The sequence below is a fragment of the Rhinolophus hipposideros genome, assembly GCF_964194185.1.
Source record: "Rhinolophus hipposideros genome assembly, chromosome: 2".
NCBI classification, from domain to species: Eukaryota; Metazoa; Chordata; class Mammalia; order Chiroptera; family Rhinolophidae; genus Rhinolophus; species Rhinolophus hipposideros.
Genome location: NC_138048.1, coordinates 39,826,641 through 39,854,229, shown reverse-complemented (window position 1 = coordinate 39,854,229; position 27,589 = coordinate 39,826,641). Strand labels below are relative to the sequence as shown.

General features: G+C 39.5%; 1 protein-coding gene across 13 annotated transcripts in view; it reads right to left on the bottom strand.

Moving 5' to 3' along the window:
* Positions 1 to 27,589, bottom strand: part of PHLDB2 (pleckstrin homology like domain family B member 2) — a 241,156-nt gene that overhangs the window by 88,720 nt on the left and 124,847 nt on the right. For 2 of the 13 annotated variants that reach the window (XM_081065312.1, XM_081065315.1), the window contains exon 1: positions 15,223 to 15,309. The exons of 8 other annotated variants lie outside the window; for them this stretch is intronic. The gene's annotated coding sequence lies outside the window, so the exon portion shown is untranslated. Of the gene's footprint in view, positions 1 to 15,222; positions 15,310 to 27,589 lie in introns of those variants that run through there. 3 more of the 13 variants (XM_081065319.1, XM_081065323.1, XM_081065316.1) reach the window with 2 other exon arrangements.

Below are 27,589 nucleotides of genomic sequence, written 5' to 3'. Positions count from 1 at the left end.
TTCCCATTACAAGCCAATATCTTCCCTTGCCTTGTCTCTATGCCTCTTCTCCTACAAGAACAATAACAATGGACTGAAATCACACCAAAAAGTTAGCAAAGTTTTATTTGGGTGATGATATTAGTAGTGATTTTTAATTCACCTTTCTCATAATAGTTTGTATTTTCCACAATGTATTAGGCTTTAACAATTAAAACAAAAGGGCAGCCGGATGGCTCAGTTGGTTAGAGTGTGAGCTCTCAACCACAAGGTTGCCAGTTCAATTCCTGCATGGGACGGTGGGTTGTGCCCCCTGCAACTAAAGATTGAAAACGGCGACCTGACTTGGAGCTGAGTTGCGCCCTCCAGAACTGGACTGAAGGACGACGACTTGGAGCTGATGGGTCCTGGAGAAACACACTGTTCCCCAATATTCCCCAATAATAAACAAACAAACAAACAAACAAATAAATAAATAAACAAACAATTAGAAGAAAAAGTGTATAATACTAGAATACAATCTATAGTTATACTTTTTAAAGTTTATTAGACTCATTTTTCTTACGCTCCTGTCCAATTTTTGAGTCAGTAATTAGCTTATTTTAAAGAACGTCTTGCTCATACTAACTTAATATGTAAATATTTGATGACTTCAACATTCTTTTTAACTCTTCTAAAGAACACAGGAAAAAACGTTAATATGCAAATTTATCCATTCCATACTTAATGCATTTGAAAAACTACAAAATCAAATGTAACACCTTCCTTAACATGAATAAAGTGAACAGAGTAGTTACAAAAAAAGTATCCAATTGTTTGCTGAACATCTGACAATAATATTAGTATCTTCATTTTTTAAAAATGTAGTTACTAGGATATTTTATGATTTGAAGTGGTTCTGCTTATTTTATAGAAAAAAATTAAAATCTCAACAGATAGTTTTAGGTATTTCATTCATTAAGTAGGTACCAAGTGGCTACCACATATTAGACAATCAGACATCGATTTAACAGGCATTAGTGTTGCTCGCTAATATTCCTGTCCTTCTTTCAGAAACATAGTGGCATTGCTCTTCCTTGTCCTCGTGACATTAGATGTGGCTATGGACCTTGCTTTGATCAATGAAATATGACAGAGTGACATGTCAGTTCCAAGCTGAAACCTCAAGAGCCAGAGCATGATTCATCATTTCCATCCTCCTGCTAAGATCACTAGCACGCATCCAAGTTTGTGGAAGCTTTATTAGCTTGCACTCCTCAACGAGGACACCATGGGTCAGGGTCCTTGCCAACCCTAGATTGTCTTAAGCCACTGAGATTTGTGAGTTGTTTGTTACTAGGAAGGTGTTAATCTTAATTAAGGGCCTACCACAAACCAGGCTTTGAGCTAGGCACTGGGAAGTATGTTATCAGACACCATTTCCTGCCTTGACATAGGTTACAGTCCAAAGAGGGAGATGTATGTACGAACAAATGCTGTAACAGTGTGATACATGCCTTAATAGAGGATTGACTGACAGATTGGTAAAGGAGCATGGGGTGGAGCTAATCCAGTGAGAGTGGTAGTCTGGGGAAGTTACGGTAGAAAGAAATGACAATGTAGTTAAGACCTATTAGAGGAAAGGGAATTTGATGATGTTATCTAATGGTAGCATAAAGCTACTTTCAAACCTAAAATTTTATGATATTAAGGATATAAACAAAATCCCAAACCCATTTGAGGCCAGTCTACTGGTATATCCAGCAAATGTCCTATCTCTGACAGAACAAAAATTGTGTGGGAAAAAGCAACAGTTATTTTCTATATCTTGATCTTTAAAAATCTAGGATGTAACTCTGCTGGGATAAACTGTATTTAAGAATCATGTATTTCTCTCCCATAGTTATTCCTTTCCCATCTCTACTACCGTGTAAGATATGTCCTCTGGGGTTCCACAAGCCATATGCCTACCCTAAAAATAGTTTAAATTGGATAGCATCCTTAAACCATTTAGGGTATTTTAGATAAAGATCCAAAGGAAATCCACAAGGAAGGTGTTAAAATAGACATTTCAGAAAATAATTAAAGCCAGTTAGTGGGAAAGATTTCGGTTTTAAGATAATGTATACAGAATGGGAAACAGACTAAGTTAGATAGAAAAGGTATTTCCAAAATGTGCAGAGACAGCAATCCAGACAGCAAGGCAGGGCAGATGTTATTAAACAGAAGTCAAAACCAAGCACGGAGCCCAAACTCTGCATTTTAAATATTTATTCTAACAATACAGAGTTGAAGGGCTTAACACCTTATGTCAAAATGGACACTTAAAAGTTTAATTTTTGACTCAGTAGCATAAGATATTGATGTCATTTTAGATTATAAAAATGTATTAATATATTGCAACCTGTTTGCAGCTGCAAATGCTACTTACTCACCCAAATGAAATATTACCAAACTCTGCTCCCTCTTTATTTGGGCCAATAAACCTATAGTATAAAACTACTACAGGTTTCTTACTACCTAAAGGGTGGCAACACTTGGTCCCCTCTCCTCCTCACACACACTTTTTTTAAAAATCAAAAAATGTAATTACTGAAGCAGTTTGGTTGGTCAAACAAAATACAATTATCAAAATATTCCAAAGTAGTATTGGCTGAAAGATCATCTTTGCAGTCTCCAGGGAAGAGACAAGCAGGACATTTGCAAATAATAAAGCACATCTGAGAGACAGCCATGCAATATTTCTCCACCATACATATTTGTAGAAAAAAGTTACAGATGATTTGGATGGAAGGACATTCCAAGGAATATGTAAAGGGATATTCACATTTGATACTCCAATTTTTCAGTTGAACTTTATTGGCTCTATTAAGGATGTATAAAAAGTTGTATGTTTAAAATTTTATTACAAAGTACAAATATGGAATTCACTCATTTTCCTGAAGTTCAGTTTACTTGCCATAGCTGAGTGCATAGGTATACTTGTCTCAACTTGATATCTCTTAATCCCACAAATCAACTCAACTCAAAAGGTGGAGAATCAGCCACACAGGTGGCCTTTCTGTCCCCAGGAGTGAACAATGATGGCTGTTAATACCTCACTACCATATTTCTGGAGTATTCTTTTCATTGCAGGTGAGATCATATGAGTGGAAGTCAAGAAATGGGAAAAGCATAGAGGAACTTAGAACAGTATGGACAAAAAGGGTTCTATGCAAAGTAACCTCACAGAGTAATCTGATCATAAATTCCTAGCTAGGTAGGTCATGGCGGATAGTTAGGGTTTCCCGGCGGGAATTCCCACCCGTTCTCAGGAATTTTTTTCGCTTTCCCATTCCCAAATCCAGAGATATAAACTGTTTTCTGTTCTCCATGATGAACTGTTTCCATAAAGTGACGGCAGATACTACCAACCACCTGGGTTCAAGGAGCCGATTTTCCCGATTTCCCTACCAACTTTTCTCGGGATTCAGGAATGTGAAAGCGAAAAACATTCCTGAGAACAGGCAGGAATTCCCACCTGGAAACCCTATGGGTAGTCATGACCCAAGCATCCCAAGCATACAACTTCTTCAATAAAACATTTATCTTTGCTTTAAGCAAACCCTGTCCATTGTTTCTGTGCATCTAGGTTAACACACCTTTGAAATGCCTCTCTTCAGAACCCTCAGAAGTGAAACAACTCTCAAGAGAGCACATAATCCTATTAACTATCCTGTAATCCAATCCCACTTCCATGCACTCTTCCTTATATAAATTCCCTCCTTAATTCTAAATGCATAAAAGACGCTGCAAACTGAAATTCTGGGAAGCACTTTTGTATCCTGTGTTTGGCTCAAATAAATTTTTATAAAAATTCTCTGTAGGTTTGGATGTTCTGATGTCAACAACAGTAACCAGTAATGTGCCTAGAATGAGGATGAGGGTGTGGGCAAGGAGAGTGCAGGCCAGAGGGTAGAGAACGCAGTGGAAGAGATTGGGTGTAACTCCTCAGCAATAGTGGACCATGAGTTACGAGGAGCACTGCAGACAAAACGCATCAGAGACTGCTAGGCCGGTGGGAGGTGAGAGGAGCACTGCAAGACGTGTTGCCCAATGACAAAGAAGAGAGGGCCGGTGGGAGGGGTCTCTGTTAACATATATAAGAGAGGAGACAAGGAGACTCCAAGGTTTCTAGACTGGTGTGTCTATTTTGGGTTTCCTGTACATTTTATGTAAACAAAGAAGTTTCAGGGAGATTATAAAAATCACTGCATTATGTGACTATGGAAGCATGGGTTTTAACAGCTTATATTGCATGCATATCCACAGAATGGGTCTGGAGAAGGCATCTGGTGCCCATCTGAGAGAAAAGACAACACTGGGAAGTCTAAACAGGAAAGAAATATTGAAATGTTTGGGTTTACTTTCCAATCCATAAACTTAATCCCCCAGAGCTCTTGTTATTTTATCACCTGAAATGTGCATCATCTCGGCATTAGAAAATGCCAGGAGTCAGGAAGCGATCTCAGAAAGATACCACAGAAAAAGTACCAGTACTTTTTCCCTAGAGAAGCAAATCACTTGATTTCTAATTTCAAGGATAATGTGTAAAAGTTTCGCGGTAGATTCTTTTCCCTTTGGCACAATTCGGGCATTTGTTTTAAAATATGTAATTCTCCAGCTTCATTTATACCAAATAACAATACAGTGAAGCTTATCACCAACATTGAATTTATAGCACTGTGAGTGCTAGAGCTGCAGTGATCTTGGTTTCAAGGTGATGAAAATAACCCAGGAAGTAAAGCTTTAAAAAACAAACAAATTAAAATGAAGTGTTTGCTGTGCTGTGCTGTGCTGGGCTGCATTGTGTTGTATTGGAGGAGACGCTTATGTAAAGGCGGTTTTCCAGGTAGTTTATAACAAGCGAATTTGGAGAGTCCTGCATTATACAACACGTTACTTGTCCCTTTCCATTGCCATGCACAGACATTTCTTAGATCACCCAATACAGCAGAAATTAATCAAAGGGAGACCACAAGAGCAAGTGACAGAAAAGTAGAAATCATTTTATATTGCTGGGGAAAGGCAGGGATGTAGATTACAGAAGCAAATTCAGGAAAAATAATCTAAAAAAAAAATTCATGAGGCTGTAGGTTAAAATTTCCACTTTAAAATAAAGTTTGATTCCCCACCTGTGTCCTACAAGGGCCCTTGAAGCCGAAGAACCGGCTCTGGGAGCGTATTTTGTCGCAGACAGTGATTGTTGCCTGGTGTTCAAAGCTCTCCCAGAACACTGGTGGTCGACAGGCTGGTCTCTTTCAGCAGTGATGTTTACAGTGCAGCAATGTTATAAATAAAGCATGTACTGATGACATGTAATTGAATTCAGACACCAGCTTAGAACAGTCTCTCAGAAGCAGCGCCATTCTTTACATAAATGCTGGGGGGTATTTCTGTGAAGACCAATTGCAGCAGATGGGGCCTGAGGGGAAGCTTTTAGAGGACTAAAAGGGGAACACTGAGAAATCTATTTCAGCCCCAAATTCCAAGCTTAAACATGGAGAACAATGGACACAAACACCTCCCTCTTTTTCCATTAATCCCAACAAGAAAACATGATGGCGGGGAGCTCATTAGAAGCTTTAGGAATAACTTCTTTCTTCTCTAGCAATATCCTCATTTCACAAACCCCAAAGCAGCCTATTTTCCCCGTCCTCCCTATCCAAACACCATCGTTAGTTAAACCCTCAATCCTCTCAACTCCTTTGCACACACACTCTCCTTTTCGGCAAATATTTCTTCTCACTATTACTACATCTTCCTCAGCCTCCTCCATCTCCGCAAACAAGACTCACCTCTCCACACAGCCCCACACACGTTGTCAAACACCTACTCCCGTTAAATATTCCCAGACCCTGGCTTCTTCAAACATCGCCTCCCAGCTTCTGTAAGTGTCCCTTAACTTGTATCCTCGCACTGTCTCAGTGTCCATCTCCATAGAACTTCGTCATCTCCTACTCACTCATCCCAACTTCCTACACTCTGTTCCTTTACACACTTCCTCCACATTCAAGATTTTATATCCCAGTGCAGAGAGGAAAAAAACTCTGCTAGTAGACATAGTACCCGATTGTTCTTTTGACAAATAAACACAGCAGCAAATGGATTCTACTTTTCTTCCCTTACACCACGTTCTTTGTCATTTAAAGATCTGCTCATTTGAACAAACTAATTGCTATCCACTAGATATAAGGAAGTAGGTTAATAATCTCCAACGAGGATATTTTCATTTCTCAAAAAGATCCCAAGGAAGTAGTTCCACAGGAATAAATGTATTTTTATGGTAGAATAAGGAGGCTGTGTTATTCTCGCAGACTGAGGCTATTACAACAGGTGGCTGTAAATCTTACTGTTGTGTCGACATGCACACACACACTCACAGACAGACAGACTGACAGACACAGACACACAGGGCCCACATGCTCACAGCAGTCTCAAATGCACAAAGGCTTTTTGGGACTGCCAGAGGAGGACAGCTCTTCAGGACCTCAGCAACTTGAGGCACCTCAGAATTAGCCAGGTGTGTTGGGGTGATGCAGGGCGAGACTGGCGAGAAAGGTGAGTACGGCTAGAATGCAGGCATGATGTCTCAGGACACTGATTACACAAGTTTCCTTCTTGGTTTTCTTTTGTCTTTGCTTCTGAACTTTTGCTTTATTACATTCTGAAAACATCTAAAAGCAGAGGTAAGGGAAACCATTAAGGAAAGAACAAAAGTATCAGATGATGCGACAGGGAGAAAAGGAGCACAGACGGGAGTGGTGAGTGATGGGGGACAATGAGAACATTCAATCCAGATGGGAGAAGTGAGGACACAAAGTAAAAAAAAAAAAGTTGCAGCTTGGTCTTATCACAATAAGGGAGTCTAACCCCCCACTACCATTCCCTTCTGTCATCTCTAGCTGTATTGAAGTCTAAACTTTGCAAAAAAAAGCACTCCAGATGGTATTCAAAAGTTCCTAAAAAGTAATCACAATCAACAGCAAGAAACATACTTCAATGAAGATCTTTATCTTCAGTTATCAGAGGATACTTTAAAATAAGTCTAGATAGTTTTATATTAGGAATTCTTAAGAATCTTAGAGGACTCTTAGTGAAGAGGGTAAAACATCAATTATAGGGATTTTTAAAAATTATGTGCCAGACCCTTGAATACAACTTGTCTGTATGAACTTTAAAGTATTCGTTAGACTATCCTAGGAATTTGGCTGCATGTTTTCCACGATTAACTCTCTTCAGCCAGTGAGAAAGGCAGGGGAGGAAGGACAGAAAGCAAAAACAACCTCACAGAACATTTTTGGTCATTCAAATCCCGCTCCACTTGCAAAATTCCTGACTTTTACCTAAACAATCAAGATGTGACTTTTTTCAACTAGACTCACATTTGTATTTAAACCAGTATTAAGGAAGTACTAATAACATTTAAAGAAGAGACAGTATTAATTCATAAGTATTTACATATATATATTATAAATCCAACACAATGATGTGGCAGGAAAATTCTCAAATTAAAAGCATGCTGTCCCTGATTACAGAGCAACATAGGCATATATCAAAGAACACCACAGAGATGCTGTCACCTAAATTTAGAATATGGGAAAGATTACAGAAAAAAATCAATGTCTTCAACCAGCAAATGGCAAGAAAAAAAAGAACAACAAGAAAAAGAGGGAAATGTTCTAGATTAAAAGAGACTCAGGAGACATCCAATTAAATGCAATATATAGACCTTGTTTAGATCCTGTTTTGAATAGTCCAGCTACTGAAAAAAAAAATGAGACAATTAGAGATTCTGAACAGACTAAAAAAAATAGATGATATTTTAATTAATTTTTTTAGGTGTCATAATGATAGTTATAATTTAAATTTTTAATCTGTTAGAGTTATATATTATCTATGAATGAAGTACCACAGTGTTTGGAATGTGCTTTATAACAATCCATATTTTGGGGGGAAGTAAATTCTATAGATGAAACAAGATTAGCATATGCAGATTATTGTTGAAGCTGACTGATGGTTACATGGGATTTCACTGCATTATTCTTATAACGTTTGTGTATGTTGAAAATCTTCCATAATAAAATATTTAAAAAGTAAAAGATGTATGCATTCAGAAAATTAAAATGAATAAAAATATATGAATATATACTAACTTAAAAATTATAGTGGCTCACCTTACAAAGAAGGATACGGTCATATCAGTAGCTCCTAGCTAATTTTTTTAAAGTATGAAATACTAACTCTCTATCGTATTGAATAAAGCTTCTAAAAACTGACATATTTTTTTTAAGTCCCTGGGAGAAATTAGAAAGGAACTGCACTGTCCATATTACAAGTATCAGACCATTGTATTTGGGATACTTGCAAGATAATGCTAGGTGGGGTTACTATATCTCACCACTATATGTGCCCAAATAAAAACCATCACTTCAGAAAGTTAACATGTAAAAGTATTCACAAAAAATGTCCAACCCACCATATCTTGAACAATTTCAGCCTCAAAAAACATGTAAACACACAAACATACACACACACACACCTCTTACATATTTATGCTAAGAGACTGACATACTTCTTAGATTGTAGATTTTCAAATTATGTTACTGCTTCTCTGAAAGTGGGAGAGTTCTTTAGGTAGGAAATTCTAGCCCCACATTTTCAGGGTTCTTCATAGAATCCTAAAACAGTTTTAGTTCAAGATAAGGATTTTTAAAACATTCCCAAATAAATCAAATGTTTCCAGAATGTTTCTTAGTTCTGATTATTGGTATAATTCATCCCGGGGTGTAGGTGATTCTGACTGTAGACCTGGAAGAATCCTCCTGTATTATGTTGTCACCACAGTGAAGATGAAGCCAGAGAAGTGGTGAGTCCTGGAATAACTACATCAGAGGACTTGAATATCTGTGTGCACCCTCACTTCACACTCACTTCCTAAAGCAGAGGAATACTCCAGGAAAGAGCATCCTTTCAGCTCAAAGCCGATTTCAAATACTGACCCTGGGATCACAAGGAGATAAAGATGCTCTCTACTGACCCTGAAGGCACTACTATGAGCTTGAATTAAAAGTTAAGAGTCTATGGGAGCACTCTTTCCACCATCCTGTCCCCATTCCACACTATTGATTAAAATCCACTCTCTTAAGAGTCATCTTTTATTAAAGCAACATTCCCCCAACCTAAACATGGTACATTTCCCATTCTGTTACCTGATATTTTTAAACTGGAAATTGTCAGGGCATAAGTAGGCTCAAGAGAGATGGAATAAATATAATTTGACCACATGGTCCATGATCATGTTTTTCCCTAGAAGTTGAATGGATGGGTTTCAAAAATACTATAACAAAACAAAACAACAATGATACAATCTCTTCATTACTTAATTTTTCCCTTTCCTGCTCCCTGCTTTTTAACCATTTATTTCACTTAGAAGAAAAAGGGAAAGGACTTGAACCAGCAGAGATCAATAAACAACTGGTTAAATTAAAATTTAATCAATGTTGTTTTTTTCATATCTGGCCAAAAGACCTAATAAAGGAGATGGTTACATTTGGATGTTATTTTTATTGTAATGGGCAATCTAGTACAAAGAACACCGACAGGCTGTCAGGAACGTGAGTCAGGAGACCCATCCTAGTCCTGGTTCTGCCAAAATAACCAACAGAGGGGAAAAGCTGGAGCAAGTCACATCACCTGTCTTCACCTTGTTTTAGCAGAGGTTTCCCCATATTTAAAAAGTTGAGAGTGAACTACATGTTCTTTTTGTTCTGATTTTCTGGACTCCCGTAGATACTGGTTAAATAACTAAAGGAATGCCAGTTATACAATGCAGGAAATGGAAATGACCACAGAACAGAAACATGTTTTAGTGATAAGGTGGCAGCTACCTAATTGGGAAAAGATTTCACCAGCGCTGTTGCCCATGACATTCCAAGGGCATGGTAAATTGTTTCAGTATAACATAGTGGGAAAAAGGCCTGCTCAGAATTATGACAATGCAATATATAATATGGATATTTGATTCAGCAGGAGCTGTAAGAAATATTTTGTCTGCATCCCCATGGCTTGTAGTTTCCTTAATAAATCTTACACTGTTTATAAAACCTACTTATGCAGTGACGTAAGTAGTGTGGAAGCCAGACATCACTTCCTAATGCGTTCGGAATATCTGCTGGCTATGAAGCACTACTCAGACTGGGTCTGAACTGGTCAAAAGAATGCAGGAGCTGGCTTTCCTCTGCTTTTATCTGCCCTTGTTTCTTTAGCAATACAGTGGTCAAGAAAGAAATCTAGGAAAATTTTTGTTAACTTTTAGCTTTTTTGGGGGTATTCCAGATGCTAATTCCACAAACATATTGCCATCTGGTGAAGTCACATACAGTGTGCCAACAAAATATTCTAAGATGATCAACACTGATTTCCACTGAACTCTAGATTTAGCACCAAATCTTAGAAAAAGCTGACCCTGCTTCATATAACAATATTAAATATTGGCATCAGCAAACTTTGTCTTCTCCTTCATTTATAAAGTAAGAAAAAGCAATTCATCTGATAAATCAACCTACATATACTAAGTAAAACAAATATCTCTCGTAAAAACTTCTCAAAAATTTCTCCGTACAACTTAACCTGTTATTCCCTAGCTTATTTATCTGTTTCTTTGTATAGCAAGCTTCCCCAGCCCCTAGCTTTCCCACTTCACCTCAGTAAAATGAATTTTATACTTAGGTTTCTCTTACTGGCCACCAGCTGCTATAGACAACAATTTTGCCTTTAAAGCTGATACAGCACAAAGCTGCTTTTTCAACATCTAAGAAACATCCCTAAATATCATGAAAACAAATTAATACCACGTGCACATTATCAGGTTCAAATTAACCCCTAGAAGATTTGAATTCCTGGGTGACAAAGACAAGTTCTGCCCTATTAAACATTTGTTGTGAAGGGATTTTGAAAACCTGAGCTACCCTTTTTGGTTTCATTCACTTTCAATGATAAGAGTCACGTTATTCAAATGCCAATCAGTATTTCCAGCTAACAGTTATTAAAAAAAAAAAATCAACTCATGTCTTCTTTACTTATCATCTGAAAAAAAGGTAACAAGAATAACTAGACAAAAAGTGATTATGAGTAGGCTGTTATACCTCTTTATTGCAGCACCCACAGGGACCAGAAACCTTTAGAGTCATCACTTTCGAAACATTTCTAAATATACTATGTCCTTGGCTTTGAGGTATACCCATTGGCTAGTTGTCAAAATGATAAGAACCTATCTTGGCACAGTTCAGAGCTCTGATCTCTCCCAAGAACTGCATACTAAAAAATTCTCCTATATTGCCAGAACCTCCCAGATTTGAGGATTGTTAACTATTCATATCTTGGCAGTACCACTAAGCACACAGAACTAGAATCCATAATCACAGGCCTAATGGCTAATCATAGTAATGTAAATGTGAGAGTACATATGTTCCTAAGTGATCGGGCCACATGTGCACAACTTTTCTGATAATCAAAAATTCATTTCTATAAACAGGGCCACACACAGATACCATGATTTTAAACTCTCCTAGGATATTAACAAAGACTATCATTTTCTTCCCCATGAGGCAAACATATGGAACAGTAGAGACAGTGGGGTATAAGAGAAAGTGCAATTGAACAGGAATTAGGAGAGCAGGCTTGCACGTTCTCACTATCCAGCCAAGTGAATGGATTGTGGGCAAAGGTTTCAGATAAGAGGATTTCTGAGGTTCCTTTTGCCCCCCAGAATTATTTTATCCTACCCACACAAAGAATTGCCAAGCTTGAATTGTTTTCATTCTTGACCCAAGCTCTATGCAATCACATTGACGTTAGATATCCACTTATCAGCTTATGACTTCCCCCTACAATTCCCAATGCACGTTCATTTCCTTGTATGCCAGGTGTCTTTTTAAACTCTGCACTCAGGAGGCGTCGCATTCTCCCCTCTGTCCAAAACAACCCTATCCATTCATGCACTCTACTCTTAATCCATAAGGCAGGAAGGACAGAAAACCTCAAATGTTCTGTTTTGTACCTGGATTCAAAAGCAGCATCTGCTATGTCTGTGAAACCATCTGTTGCCCACTTTGCCATGGGAAGGACGGTACAGGCATCAGATGTGGAGTGTCATAGGTCACACAATGGAATTATCCCCTTTTGGGGGCTTCCACATCCGGGCATATGCTCTACTGTCACTATGGCTAATGTCACTCTTTTCCCATCAAAAAGTTTATTTATTTCATCATGCAGAGTGGTACCTCTATACTTTCACAAAGGGTCAGGTCCAGTTAAAAAAAACAACGAAAAAACAAAAAACAAACAAAAAACTGAGTATCAACTTCTGCCTGAATTCTGCCTGAATATCAGCTTCTAAATTCTCTAATTCTGGGCTATACCTAGAACTATGTCTGCCACTAACTCACGCGAGACCTTTCAAGTCATTAATCTCTGAGCATCTCAGTTATTACATTTATAAAATGAAAAGGTGGAACTTGCTGATCTCTGAGGCTCTCTTGCACTCTAACACTCCAAAATTCTGTAATTTTAAGCCGATTCAAAGTCCTCGGTGAACACGAGTTCCTCCAAATCTATGGTATAGTGAGACTCTTAATGCCAAGGGCAAAAGAATATGCTGCAGACAAAAAGCCTTCTACGCTATGGTCTCTTTGTGTTGAACAAGAACACAATTGGTTTCTTAAGGATCCAAATTAGATTAAGACACTTAATCTTGTTAACTAATGTCCATGAGGTAACAATGTAGGAGAGAGTTTGGGGCTGGATAATTCTTCAGGTGTCCTGTGCATTGTACATTACACAGCTTCCCACTAGATGCCAGCCAAGTTGGCAGTTGGGATTGTTCCATACCCCCAATCTGGGACTACCAAAAATGTCTCCAGACATTGGCCAATATCCCTGGAGGCAAAATTCCTTCCCCGCCCCATTGAGAACCACTGCTGTAATGTATACCAGCACTTTTTTTAAAAAAAAGCACACCACTTAATACTTGTTTTTGTTTCAAATGGGTGACATTTACACGGCTAAAAAGTAAAGTACACCAAGACCTAACAGTGTACAAAGCCACTGTTTTCCCAGGTCATTTGGAGCACTACCTCCCTGGGAAGGATTGGGAATTAGCATACAAATTCATAATCTCAACTGTTCTTAAAAGTATTTAAAAGGAATCACAATTTTCACAGTAACTTCTCTAATGTGCTCCAGAATCAGCTCTTGCTTACAGACCTCAAAATAGGGTTTTAAGAACCAGTGGTTGGTTTAATCCCTAGGCTTTTCTTCTTCTCTCTTTTGTGCAAAAGCTGATAAGTAAAATGTTTCTGAAAGACTGCTAAAGAGTTCCAGGTTTGGTTTGGGTTCTTTAAGACAGAAGTTAGCAAGCTCTTAGCCCACTTTCTGGAATATCTTTTCCTCCCCCACTTTAGAAAGGGACCCAAAAGCCACCCCCTATAGTCTGACCACAATCCAAAAAGAGCAGCAGTTGCCAGCTGCATGAAACAGATTGAAGCCTGTAAATTGACTGAAATGATGACTACTCTTAACCAAACATCTCATTTTTCCATTTGTGAGAAAGGCTGGGATTTGCAAACCTCTGGGTCTCAGGAGGTGAAGGCTACATTAGTTAACTAAGAGCAAAAATTCAATTCCTCCTTGCTTTTAAAGGAAACGCTACTTACAAACATTTTGAGGACTTTACAGTTTCTTAAGTATGCATGTTTAAATTTCCACATTAAATATGTAAGGCAAAACAAAAACAACAACAAAAAACACCAAAACCATTTTAAATAACTCAGTTTAAGTCCAGGACATGAAAAGGGAATCATGAACAGACACAACTGTTACTTTTCAGGGAACCTTAGCTCTTTATTTGAACAAATATTTACACAATTGAGGGCGATGGTACCAGTGATGCAGCCATTCTGTTAAAATTGTGGGGAATTGTAAAGGTTTATTTATTCCAAATCCAACTACTCTGTTGCTATCCTACCAGGAACCAAGAATTCAAGTGCTCTCAGGGCAAAAGTTTAACTCTCTGAAACTGTGAACTTCATTTAGACCTCCCCCAGCTGAATTCAGATAATGTGAGCATCTCAGAGACACATCTCAAACGCTTAAATTAAGCCAGGCTAGGAAGCTTAAAGTTACAAGTCCAATACTTGAAAATAAATATCTGTAACTTACACATTCATATAATGAGGGGAAATGCGGCTAGTGCATATTTATACTAAAAGGACTCCACATTATTCAGCCTCCGTTCCTAGTTCCACTCCTAGCTGTGTCTGGCTGTAACTTAGCTGTGCATTCTAGAACTCTTGAGAACTGCTTTGAAGCTGCAGAGGAAAGACTTCTAGGGATGAGGGCAGAGCCAGCCCAGAGGATTTCCAGCCTGGGGCAAGTCTACCAACAAAAAAGGCTGCGGGCGCAGTTCTCTCTTTACACTCGAAAGGTAGGTGGGTAGGCGCTGAAATTAGGTTCAACTTCCGAAACTCTTTCAGACAGGAAACCCCAACCCTGCAAGGGACAGCCTGTCAGCCTTTTAATTTCCTGGCGGTGGCGGGAGTTAGCCAGGTCCTTGGCTGTTTAATAAGTGATCACTGCTAGAGCTAAGTTATTAAATATACCAGCCAACCTCTCAGCAGCGCCTCCGCTGTGCTGGGCACGGGTTAAACAGAGGTTCAAAACATCTCCTATCCCTTCCGACCGTATCTTTAGGGGTGCGGAGACCGCCGTACCATACTTTTGGGGGATTCAAGACCAACTCGGAATCCGAGGCTCTGGGCGCTTCCAACTCGCGAGCCCCACTTTTGAAACAAAGTGGAACCAGCAGCGCAGCTAGCCACACACTTGGGGATGGGGGTCTTCTTTGAATCCCGCGCCCCGCACCATCCGGCGGCGGACCTTCTCTTTCCTCCGCCTTCAGCGACAAAGCAGCTCTATCCCGAAGGTCCCGATCCCTCTCTCTCCGGGTATCCCCGAGTTCTCAGCAAAAGTTGCCCCGGGTTCCCACAAATCACGCCTGTCCCCTACCATCGCTCTGTGAGCGTCGCCTCTACCCCAGGATCCTCGCAACCCGAGGTCCACCCTTCCCCCGGGGTTCAGGGCTCCCCAAAGCTCAGCAGCCCGGGCTTTTGTCCCTACAGCCCGCAAGAGAAGCCCAGAAACTCTGCGTCCCCGGAGTCCACTCACCGCCTCATCTTTCCTCCGAGCCGCCGCTCTCCACGAGCCCCGCCGCCCTCTCTCCTGGCCCCAGCCCGCCCCCGCCGCAGCCCGCCCGCCCGCCCTCCCTCCCTCCCTCCCTCCCTCCCACCCCGCGGCTCCGGGTCCCGGCCCCGCCGCAGCTCCAGCCGCAGCGGTCGGGCCACTCCGGCCTCGCGGTGCGCAGTCAGCGCGCCCCGCCGCGGCCCGGCCCGCCACTGCCTCCTCTCCGCCCCCAAGCCTCGGCCGCGCAACCGGCGCCAACCAACTCCGCGGCGGGGGAGGCGACGCCGGGAGAGGCGGCCCGGACGCGCGGAGCCGGCGCTGCCCGCTTCTCTCGGCCGGCCGCCGCCCCCTTCTCACCTAGCGCGTCGGCGCTGCCGGGTGCGGGCGGCGAGGGAGGGAAGGTGTGCTCCTCCCGCACAGCCCCTCGGTGAGGTCCCCCTCGGGCCGCGGTGGTGGGCTCCGCGCCGCTCGGTCCAGTGCCCTCGGCCCCTTCCTAGCCATCGCGGCTGGCACCGAGGGACATGGCGCAATGAAGTTGGTGACCCACCCAGCTCACGAGCAGTTTGCAGTTGGGGCTTTACTGCGGCTGGAGGGGTTTGGCTGTGCACCCCATTATCAGGCTCCTCAAAGCCGCGTTTACAGCCGCGCAGCAGAGACTTTTGTGGCAGTCTTTTTTTTTTTTTTTTTTTTTTAATGACCTGGAAGAAGGGCGGGAGGGTACGTGTCCTCGGGTGATGATTTCCTCACCCGATAGGGAAACGCCAGGTGGCCGCACCTTCTCCCGACAGATCGCCCCGGGCAGGTGCCTGATGCGTCACAAAAGCAGCTTCGTTAAATCAGCTATGGGCTGAGGATTTTAAAATAATTTTATACTAATTTCCTTTCAGTTATTTCTTTTGAAAGTTTTTTATATTTCACAGCATGGTTTTTGTTGTTGTTTTGTGTTGCTGTGGTTAATGAAAACAACGTTGATGTGAACGTCCTGCAACGGTGTTTCCGTAGAAGGCAACCAACCAAATGGACCCAGGGTGGCCGGCGACTGTGGTACTCGGGAATGTGAACCTCTGCCAAGTTTTGAGCGAGTCTCTGGGGTTACAAAGATAAAAAGGCCATCAGCCCTCCCTCGAGGAACTCACAATAGCAAGAAAGCACAATGAAGTACACACTAACTTATGATCAGTCTGGCTTTGGGCAAGTTGTTTTAGCTCCCACAACAATTTCTTCGTTTATAGTGTACTAATCATGATCCTGAAGCTGCAGTGTGGTTAATAAGCTTCCGGATAATGTATGCAAAGTACCTGACACCATGAGCGGCACTCAACAAATAGCTTATTTAATGCACTTTTCATTTCTGCAAGTAAAAGTCTGAGTTCCAATTTTGGGGAGAGGCTCAGCCATGGACAGCTTGGTGTTTTATAGAACTTTCTTTCCCCTGTCCTTTTTCTCCTCTTTCTCCTGCTCTTTGCCCCACAGAAACATACAGGGATCCATCCAACACATAAGTGCTCCTACAGTTTTCTCTTCCGTATCATAAGTTTCCCCATTTATTGGGTCATCCACATCATCATAAAATCATATCATTTCTCCCATATTAAAAACAAAAAAACTCAGCTCCACTTTCCACTCCAGCTACTTGCCCCTTTTTCCTGCTGTTTCACAGCAAAACTCCTTTAAAGCATTGTTAAGAAAAGCTGACTCCAAGTTCTCTTTCCAATTTTCTCCAATCAGGCTTTTGCTTCTGCTATATCCCTAGAATTCTTATCCAGCTCAAACTAGTAAATAGGAAGATATCGCACTCAGTCCTCATCTCACTTGAACTATCAGTAGCAATAAGCAGTTAATGGCTTTCTCCTCCTAAAATGATTTTATTTCACTTCTATGAAACCACATTTTCATGGTTTTCTTCCTACCCCACTGGTTGCTCCTTTCAGTCTCCTTTGCTGGTCCCTTCTCTTCCCCCAGCGTCTGAGCAGGGCTCAGACTTTGAACCTCTCTCTGTCTTATCTATCTACACTCACTCCTTTGGTGATCTCATCCTGTCTCATGGCACTAAATACCATCTATGTGGTGATGACTCTCAAATTTTACCTCAAGCCTGGTCATCTCCCCTCTATGACAGGCTCCAGGCAACTGCCCACTTGGATGTCACTAGGCTTCCCCCACTTAACATTTTCCACACTGATCCCCTGACAGTCCTCTCTCCATCCCCCAACCATCCTGTATAACTGAAGTCTTCCTCTTGGCAGGTCTAAACCCTTGGTTTCATCCTTGACTTTTCTATTTCTCTCACTTTTTAAATCCAATCCATCAAGAAAGCCTTTCATCTTTTCTTTCAAAATACTGTAAAATTCAACTACTTCCTCCTCCATTCTTATTACCAACCACGTCTAATCCACCACCACACCATGACTTTGCTTACCCTTTTCCTATTTCTACTTTTGACCCCATGTGGGCTGTTCTTAACACAAGAGCCAGAGCAATCCTTTTAAAATACTAAGGCAGCTCATATCATTCCCCTGTTTAAAATCCTGCAATGGTCTTTATCACAATCAAAGCAAAAGCCAAAATCTATAGAATGGCCAGAAGGCCATTGATCTGTCATTCTCTGACCTCAGCTCCCATTTCTCCCACCTCACTTACTTATCTCCTACCACAGTGGCCACTCCTGGACTAGATTCCTAGACAGACTTTCATCCCAGGGCTTTTGTGCTATTTGTCCTCTCTGTCTGAATTCTCATCCACCTCCAAGCATCTGTATGGCTTGCTTCCTTACTTCTTTCCAGACGTTGCCCAAATGTCACCATGTTCCTCATGCCTACCCTGACCGCTCTATTTAAAATTAAAAATGCATTATCCAGTAAGCTTTCTTTAATTTTATCAACAGAATTATATTATATTACAAAATGTACTTTAAAAATCATATTCCTTGTCTGACTCTTCTCACTAGAATGCAAGTTCTATGCAGATAGTTTTGTTTTTTTTTTTTAGTTTCAGGTGTACAAAACAATACAATAGTTAGACATGTATACCCCTCACAAAGTGATAACCCCCTCCCCCAGTCTACTACCTCTCTGATATCGAATGCAGCCATTACAGTTCCACTGTCTCTATTCCTTATGCTGTACTTCACTTCTTGTGACCATATATATATATATATATATATATATATATATATATATATATATACATATATGTATTTATAGTTGACATTCATCATTATTCAGCTTCAACTACAAGTATAAAGTCAGTTTGGGGAATATACTCAGATAGGGGTTTTTGTCGCCTCTCTCCCGTGACATATCTCAAGTGCTCCTAAAAAGATACCTGGCATGTGGTTGGTATGCAAAAATGAATGATGGCTTTGACCCAAAGCACGATGGTTGCAAACATTTCCTTGCCCAGAACAACCAGCAATACACTTGACTAGACAGACATCTTAAGGACAGTTTTCTCTCTCAAAGGGTCTGAGGAGTATGTCTACTAACACAACACATCTAGAATGGCCATAATTAAGTTGATGATATTCATATCTGAGGAAAAAATAGCTAACATTTATTGAGAGCAACAATTATAATCTGTGCCAGGCACTTTTCCAAATATGTTCCTGTAAAATTAATTTAATCCTTATAACAACACTGTGGGGTAAATACTATTATAAATACTATTCCTACCCCCGTTTTATAGGTGTAAAAATGAGGCACAGAGGAGTCAGTGGTTACACAGCTCATAAATTGGTGGAGGCAGAATTTAAACACAGGCAGCCTGGTTTTAGAATGCACACCCTTAAATGCTCCCCTCTACCTCTTCTTTAAGTAGGGATATATCAGGGGAAATTTCTGTAAAATAAATAATTCTTAATCACTAGACAAAAAGTGATCCTCATTGGCCTGCTCTCACTGCCTTGCTTCATCTGTTGATATCTCTGCCTCTTTTAGTAAAGCCACGCTCCTCGAAAGCTAGAGGGATCATTATATTCATATTTGTATAAATCATACTCCAAGACTTGATAGATACATGTAAGGGGAGCAAAGAATATTGATTTAATGTTACTTTCTAAAGTGACTAAACCCAGCAAATCATCTCACTCCTAATGTGTTAGCATGATTTTCTGTAGCTTCAGCCACAGAGACCTGAAGATAGAAGAGATCAACAAGGTGCAAGGGCTAAATTAAATGTGAAGCACATACCCCAACATCTTACAATGTATAGAAGGCATTCAGAATTTAACACCTATTATTATTGTAATAATCATTATTACCAGACTTTAGTTTTGATGATGTTTTTAAAAACAGAAAGAAAAAAAGAAACGAGCACTTTCTTTCTACTTTTTCCATTTCCTGGGTTCTTTAAAATGAAGTCCCCATTCAATCACAGACCAGAGCCATACCTCCCTCTCTCTGCCATTCTCTGTTGTCCATTAGGGATACTGTGTTGTAAACTACACAGCAGAAATGCCTTCTCTGTTCCCTTCTCTAAGAGCTGTAATGGTTACAGTACCTGATTTTACTTTTCTGTATCCTTCACCCTCTCAGGTGGGGAAAGGTGAGGTGCTGCACATAGTGATATAAGAATTATTTATGGATTATTTCATTTGGATTTAATTTTGCTATTGTACCCTTTCAGTAGCAAAGACTGGATGGACGTGATTAATTCTTATGTCCTGAATCTGTACATCTTTTCCTGTCTCTGCGCTGATAGCTTAGCAAAGAATCAAGAACTGTTTATTTGCAGAGTGCAGTGGAGAGATCACTGATTTTGGAGTCAGGCAGATCTGGGTTTAAACCTTTACTTGGTCCCCTTACTAGCGAAGTAACTTGAATGTGTTATTTATCTTCACGGAGAAATAAACTTGTATTCTGAAAAATGGGACCAATAACACCAAACTCATATTTCTACGAATTAATGTGATAATATATGCCCCATGCTTTGCACAAGAGCTAGAAAGCATACTGGGAACACTCAAAGTGTAGTTTCTTTTTTTAAAATTAAAAAAAATTAAAATGGCATTTATTTAAGGTGTAAAACATGATGATTTGATGGACATACACATAGTGAAATGATTACTATAGTCCAGCTAATTAACATATCTTCTCACATCATTACCTTTTTTGTATCTGTGTGATGAGAACACCTGAAATTTACCCTCTTACCTAATTTCCAATATTCAATGCAGTATTATTAACTGTAGTTATCATGCTGTACATTAGATATATGGACTTACTTTCTTACATAACTGCAACTTTGTACCCTTCAACCAACATCTCCCTACCTCTCCACCCCTGGTTACTACCATTCTACTCTGCTTCTATGCATATGATTCTTTTAGATTCCACATAAAAGTAAGATCATACAGTTGTTTTTTTCTCTGTGTTTGGCTTATTTCACTTATAAGTGAGTATAAGCATTATGTCCTCTTCAAAATAATAACTTCCAACCACACTTGCCTTTCTCCTGTGGAACTGTCATCAATGACATCAGCCATTGGTGAGTTCCTCATCATAAGCTCTTTTTAGAATTTAGTATTAGGACACCTTTCTCTTAAATAAAAAACAATGCACTTTCATTTCTCAGAAAAGTTATCGTCATCTATTTTCACACCAGATTTGCAATCATTGTTAAGGAGAACTATGTCAACCAATGTTTCATTTTGTATCTTGGTTGCCAGGAAGCTCAGCATCAAATTTAGTGTGAAGAGGCTGTTTCTTCTCCATTGTATGTTTTTGGCTCCTTTGTAGAAAATTATCTGCCCATATACATGTGGGTTTATTTCTGGTTTATCAATTTTATTCCATTGGTTTGTGTGCTCGTTTATCTGCCAATACCATGCTGTTTTGATTACTGTCATTTTTGTACTACAAACTGAAGTCAGGGAGTGTGATACCTCTGGCCTTGTTCTTTTTTCTTAGGATTGCTTTGGCTATTCGGGGTCTTTCATGATTCCACACAAAACCGATGATTTTTTTGTTCTATTTCATAAAAAACTGCTATTGGGATTTTGATGGGGATTGAATTAAATCCATATATTGACATATAATCTTTTTATTGTTGTTTTTGATTTGCTAGCATTTTGTTTAGGATTTTTGCATCTGCATTCATCAGAGATACTGCTCTGCAGTTTTCTTTGTTTGTGTTATCCTTACCAGGCTTTGGTATTAGGGTAATGTTGGCCTTATAAAATGAGTTAGGAAGTATTGCCTCTTCTTCAATTTTTTGGAAGAGTTGAGGAGGACAAGGGTTAAATCATCTCTGATGTTTGGTAGAATTCACTCATGAAACCATCTGGTCCTGGACTTTTGCTTTTGGAGGTTTTGGATGATTGTTTCAATTTCCTTACTGTTGATCTGTCTATTCAGATTTCCAGTTCTTTGTGATTCAATCTAAGAAGGTTATATATTTCTAAGAACTTGTCCATTTCTTCTATGTTATTGAAATTGGTGGCATATAGTCCTTTATATAGTATTCTGGAAAGCCACGCACAAAAGAATGAAACTAGAATGCTATCTGTCACCATATACCAAAATTCACTCAAAATGGATCAAAGACCTAAACATAAGACCTGAAACAATAAATTGCATAGAAGAAAGCATAGGTACTAAACTTATGGACCTTGGGTTTGGAGAGAATTTTATGAATTTAACCTCAAAGGCAAGGGAAGCAAAAGCAAAAATAAATGAATGGGACTATATCAAACGAAAAAGCATCTGCACAGCAAAACAAACCATCAACAATACAAAGAGGCAACCAACCAAATGGGAGAAGATATTTGCAAATAACACCTCCAATAAGGGGCTATATCCAAAGCATATAAAGACTTCATACAACTCAACACCAACAAAACAAATAATCCCATGAAAAAATGGGCACAGCACCTGAGCTCTGAGACACTTCTATGAAGACATACAAACGGCCAACAGACATATGAAAAAATGCTTAAGTTCACTAGCTATTAGGGAAGTGAAAATCAAAACCACAATGAGATATCACCTCACACCTGTTAGAATGCTGTCATCAGCAAGACAAATAGTAATTAGTGTTGGAGATGCTGTAGAGAAAAAGGAACCCTCATACTGTTGGTAGGAATGCAGACTGGTGCAGCCACTACGGGAAACAGTATGGAGGTTCCTCAAAAAATTAAGAATAGAATTACCATATGATCCAGCAATCTCTCTTCTGGGTATCTACCTCAAAAATATGAAAATATTTATCTATAAAGATATATATAACCAATGTTCATTGCAGCATTAGTTACAGTGACTAAGATATGGAAACAACCAAAGTGTCCTTCAGTAGATGATTGGATAAAGAAGATGTGGTACATATACACAATGGAATATTACTCAGCCATAAGAAAAGATGAAATACTGCTATTTGTGACAACATAGATGGATCTTGAGATTATCATGCTAAGTGAAATAAGTCAGGCAGAGAATGTCAAGAACCATATGAGTTCACTCTTGTGTGGGATGCAAAACTGAAAGCAACAAAGAAACAAGACAAAGAAAGAAAGAAACGAAAACTCATAGACACAGACAACAGTTAAATGGTTACCAGAGGGTAAAGAGGTAGGAGGCGGTGATAGAAGAGGGAAAAGGAGGTCAAATGTATGGTGATGGAAGGAGAACTAACTCTGGGTGTTGAACACACAATGCAACATATATATGGTCTATTATAGAAATGTATACTTGAAATCTATGTAATTTTACTAACCAATGTCACCCCAACAAATTTAATTTAAAAATTACTGTTAAATATAGTAAAATAGTAATAAAGATTTTGCTTTCTACTGTTTTTTGTTTGTTTGTTTATGTTTTCTGTGTATTTTTATTCCAATAACATTATTAGATATTTGTATTTTACTGTATGTCCTCAAATGTATATTGACATATATGAAGTATAAATAAAACAATAGCTTATCAAGTTAACACCAGACAATTAACCAAAATTGAAGTGGAAATTTATCCCCATGTGCTGCTTTATGTTCAAACTATTAAGAGATTGGTTCTATAATTATGAGAATAATCTAAATACATTTGGATCAATTGGTTAATTTCTGCCTCAAAATGTTTCCTTTTGCCCTACCCCCAATCTTTTTTGTTGTACAGTTTTTATTGGAATCAGGCAATAAAAGGATGCAGTGTTTGTGTGTGTGTGTGTGTGTGTGTGTGTGTCTCCTTTAGATTAATTTACCTAACCCAGCTGTGTTTATCTGGCCCACTTTTCTAATCACTTGAGGACCCTGAATTGGTCTACTTTCCCTGCATGATAGACTTAAAACAAGGAGTTTTCTTTGTAGCTTATCTGCTCATCACAGAAAATACAGGACTCTGTCAGTGGTATTCCTTGATACTGCAGGAAACTCAGTTTCTCTTCTCTATTACTTTTCTTTGTTTTCCCTTTTCATCTGACTTTCCTCATCCCTCCAGTTATCTTATACCTTGATTTTACATTCCCCTTTAATATAATATGGGTATATTTTTTGAGCCACATTGGGCAGGGATAAGATTCTTAGCAAAAAAATCAAGAACTTTTTATTGGCAGCGTGCAGTGGTGAGATCAGTGATTTTGGTGTCAAGCAGATTTGGGTTTAAACCCTGACTCAGCCTCTTTAATAGCCAAGTATGATAATTGATGTGTCATGTATAAATAGACCTCACTGCACTAGAGACTTCTGACAACTCAAAAAGGGGTCCAGGATTCAGAACATGAGAAATGTTAAACACAAAGGCAAGTTAATAAGCATCTACTCTGTTTCGTGCAGTGTGCCTAGATGTGTAGGAAATGGAGCTAAAATTGACATTTTTATGTGTCTCTATATGAGGAATTTACTGCCAAGCATATAACTGTAATGTGATAACGTAATAAAAAACACAGTAAAAAAGGTATTTCTGCCCAATGAGTCTATCAGGGAAATGCATGTGACTTTCTTATTGAAAGCCAGGACCTTCAAGGCAGAGGAGATAACATGAATAAGGCAGGGGCACAGTAAAGCCGAGGCAGGTTAGGGAAGAAGTGACTAACGCAGCCTGCCTGAACCCACAGTGCTTGGGAGACAAGACACAGGAAGTCAGGCCAGATTTGGGGGGAGGGGAGAAATGGGGCTTTGTATTTTACATTTTATGTCTAATACCGTTTTAATTATGTCATTTCCTTGCTCTAAACTTGCACTGGCTCCTCCTTGCCTGACAAATACAGGAAGAGCCAGTGGCTGTGTAGGAAGTCGAAACTGATTGCATAGGGCTAGGATGAAAGAGAAAGATGAGCTCCCAACAAAGATTTTAAATACTCCAATAAATCAGCACTGATTCTATTTCTTCATATGTTAAACAAAGGTGTCAGTAGAATTCAAGGATGCTTAATTGAATATTCATAAAAGCCCAGTTAAGATACTGAATCTCCCTACCTACTCTTGACTGCCATCCTTTTTTTCATCTTATGATGACTCCATACTCATAGATCCTAACATTCTTACAGAAATAAGTATGAAACAGGTAACTTTTAGCTGTTGGGTCAAGTGTTGGACTGACAAGTCAGTGACTTAAAATTCTAATGTACCGGCTGTGTCACCAGAGGCTTGGGGCTACTTGCTTGACCTTTTTTAATGTTTCACATTATGGGGCTAATTGCATTATTTCTCTCAGGGGAGTTGTTAAGAGAGCTAATAAAAACATTATTGTACAGCACCCAGCTCTGACTAGAGTTTTAGTGTCAGTGCTCAGGAAGTTCTAAATGGTTGTCTGAAGCATTTATTTCCCAGATACAAAGAGAGATGTTTATGGCTAGTACAGTTCTTTTAGACTCATTTGAATTTCTGGCTATTCTCAGGAGCCAGGAGTTTCTGTGAGTTACAACTATGCCTAAAGAAGATGATCAAAATTCATTTACCGCGTTTCTCCAACAGGAATTTAAAAAAAGTCTATTTAAAACGTCCTTTTCCTGTTGATTTCAAGAAGCCACTTCCCAAGGTATTAGTATTATACTTATAAGCTTGACATAAGGACCTCCAGAACTTTAACATGGGTAGATGGATATACTATATCTTTAATGTTAATATTAAAATTAACTTTACAAAAGATTTAGCAACCCAACAATGCACAAGAGGTAAGTTATATATATTGAATGAATTTGCTAGTCAAGAAGGCAAATATGGGTGTGGTTAAAGGGTGTGTTTCCCTCTCCCTCGCCCATGCCCACTGGCAGAGCTTTCTGTGCTTCTCCCTCTGATTCCTCTATATAGGAATCTATATAGGCTTATATTCCTCTATATAGGCTTTTTATAAGAAAGCCTATATAAGGTTTGAGGACCCTCAACAGCTGGAGTGCTGGTGGGGGGAAATCACCTCAGTGTTTTCCATTCTTCCAGTCTGTTGAGCATTGGTAGGCAATGCAACCAAGACAAGCACTGATATGCTTGATTGTTTTTCTGTTGCACAAGCTAGTCCCTCATCCTACCTGGCTCTTAAAGTTAATCAAAGTGACCATCCAGGTGGAAAATTCCTTACACAGGCTCCATATATGTGAAGTATCCACATAGGTGAAGGGCAACATTATCCCTGATGAATATTTAACTGGTAATTAGTCCTTAAAGTTTTTTCTCTCATGGCCTGTTAGTATCTCATGTTAAATTCTCTATGACTATAAATAGTTGAATGTGTTGTGAACCTATTGGATATATCAATCCCTTGTTTTTCATTCCAACTGCCACAATCCTCAGTATAAGAAAGAAGGAGGGTTGAGGGGTACCCATGGGGAAAGGTGGCAATTATATACTGTGCAACTTCACCGGGATGTCTCCTGGGCACAGCAGACCAAAAACATTTAAATCATTAACACCTTCCTCCACTGGCACCCCTTAACCCTCCTTTGTTATACTGGATAACTAAAGGTCACCCCCCTTGTATTTAGTCATTTAATCCCCTGATTTGGAAAATGTCTTCATTGTCTTATTTTTTCTCAGTCTCTATTGACAATCCATTGCCGAATCCCATCATTTTTACCTCTTAAATATCTGTCAATATTACTCTTCTCTCCATCCCCTTTGTCTTTATTTATTGCCTGATATTCTAAACTCCTACTCCTAGAAAGGGCCAGGAACAAGCCCAAGGGTCAGGGGGAGATGAAATTTCACTAGGGCTGGGGCTAGAGGGTTACTGGATGTGTGGTAGACAAGGCCCAGCCAAAGCAATGGAAGATGGAAGGGCCTAAAGGGAAAGCTAAGATCCACACTTAGGAGAGTCAGGAAGTATCAACTCCAAGACCCTGTGTATTTCGCCAGAGAAGGGATGGGATATAGAGCAGTTGCTGAGTGATTACTTTGTCTTTCAAGCTGGCACCTGTGGCATGGATGTGATGGCTGAGTAGGACAGCATTAGACAGACACTGGAATTATAAAGCTTATAAATCTGTTCTCAATAGCACTATTAAAATTTGTAATTATTTGGCTTTCTTTTCCTTTTTCCCCCATTAAATTTTAAGCTTTGTGAGGTCAGGGACCTTTTATGTTGTTCACCATTATATCACCAGTGCCTCCTACCATACTTCATACATGACAGACACTATAAAATGTCTGTTGAATAATTATATGAATCGGTCTTGAATACTGAAAATCTAATCTCATCACTTCAATCTTAAGAATTCTTCAGCAACTCCTCCAAGTCTTTAGGATAAAATAAATCAAGAATCTTCAGTATAGCCTTAAACAAATAAAGAAAAAAATTAGTCACGTGGTTTTTCCAGGTTATGTTTCCACGTAGTGGATTACCATTCCTCCCCTCCTCTCCCTGCAAGGATGGGAATTTTCAATCATAATACACTTCTTGCAGTTATTCCCATGTATCATGTTCATTCCTTTCTCCCCTTACAATAAACAAGGAATCATGCTCTCCAGAAAGCTTTTCCCAACTCTATCCCCAGTCTTGGTAAGGTACCAATGTACTTCACATTATTGGATTGCAAATTTTCTGTTTTATCTTCCATCTCTGCTCAAGACATTAAACTCCCTAAGATAAGAGGGCTCTGGTGGTTAATTCTGTGTTAACTTGGTTAGGCTATGGTACTCAGTTGTTTGGTTAAACACCAGTCTAGATGTTGCTGTGAAGATGTTTTTTAGATACGATTAACATTTAAATCAATAGATTTTGAGTAAAGCAAATTACCCTCCATCGTGTGATTGGTCCTTATCCATTAGTTCAGACCTTAAGAGCAGAGACTGGGGTTTCTCAAAGAAGAAGGAAATCTCCTCAAGACTGTAACATAGGAATGCTGCCTGAATTTCTAGTCTGTTGGCCTGCAGAATCCAGATTCAAGACCGCAGCATCAACTCTTACTTAAATTTCCAGCCTGAAGCCTACCCCAC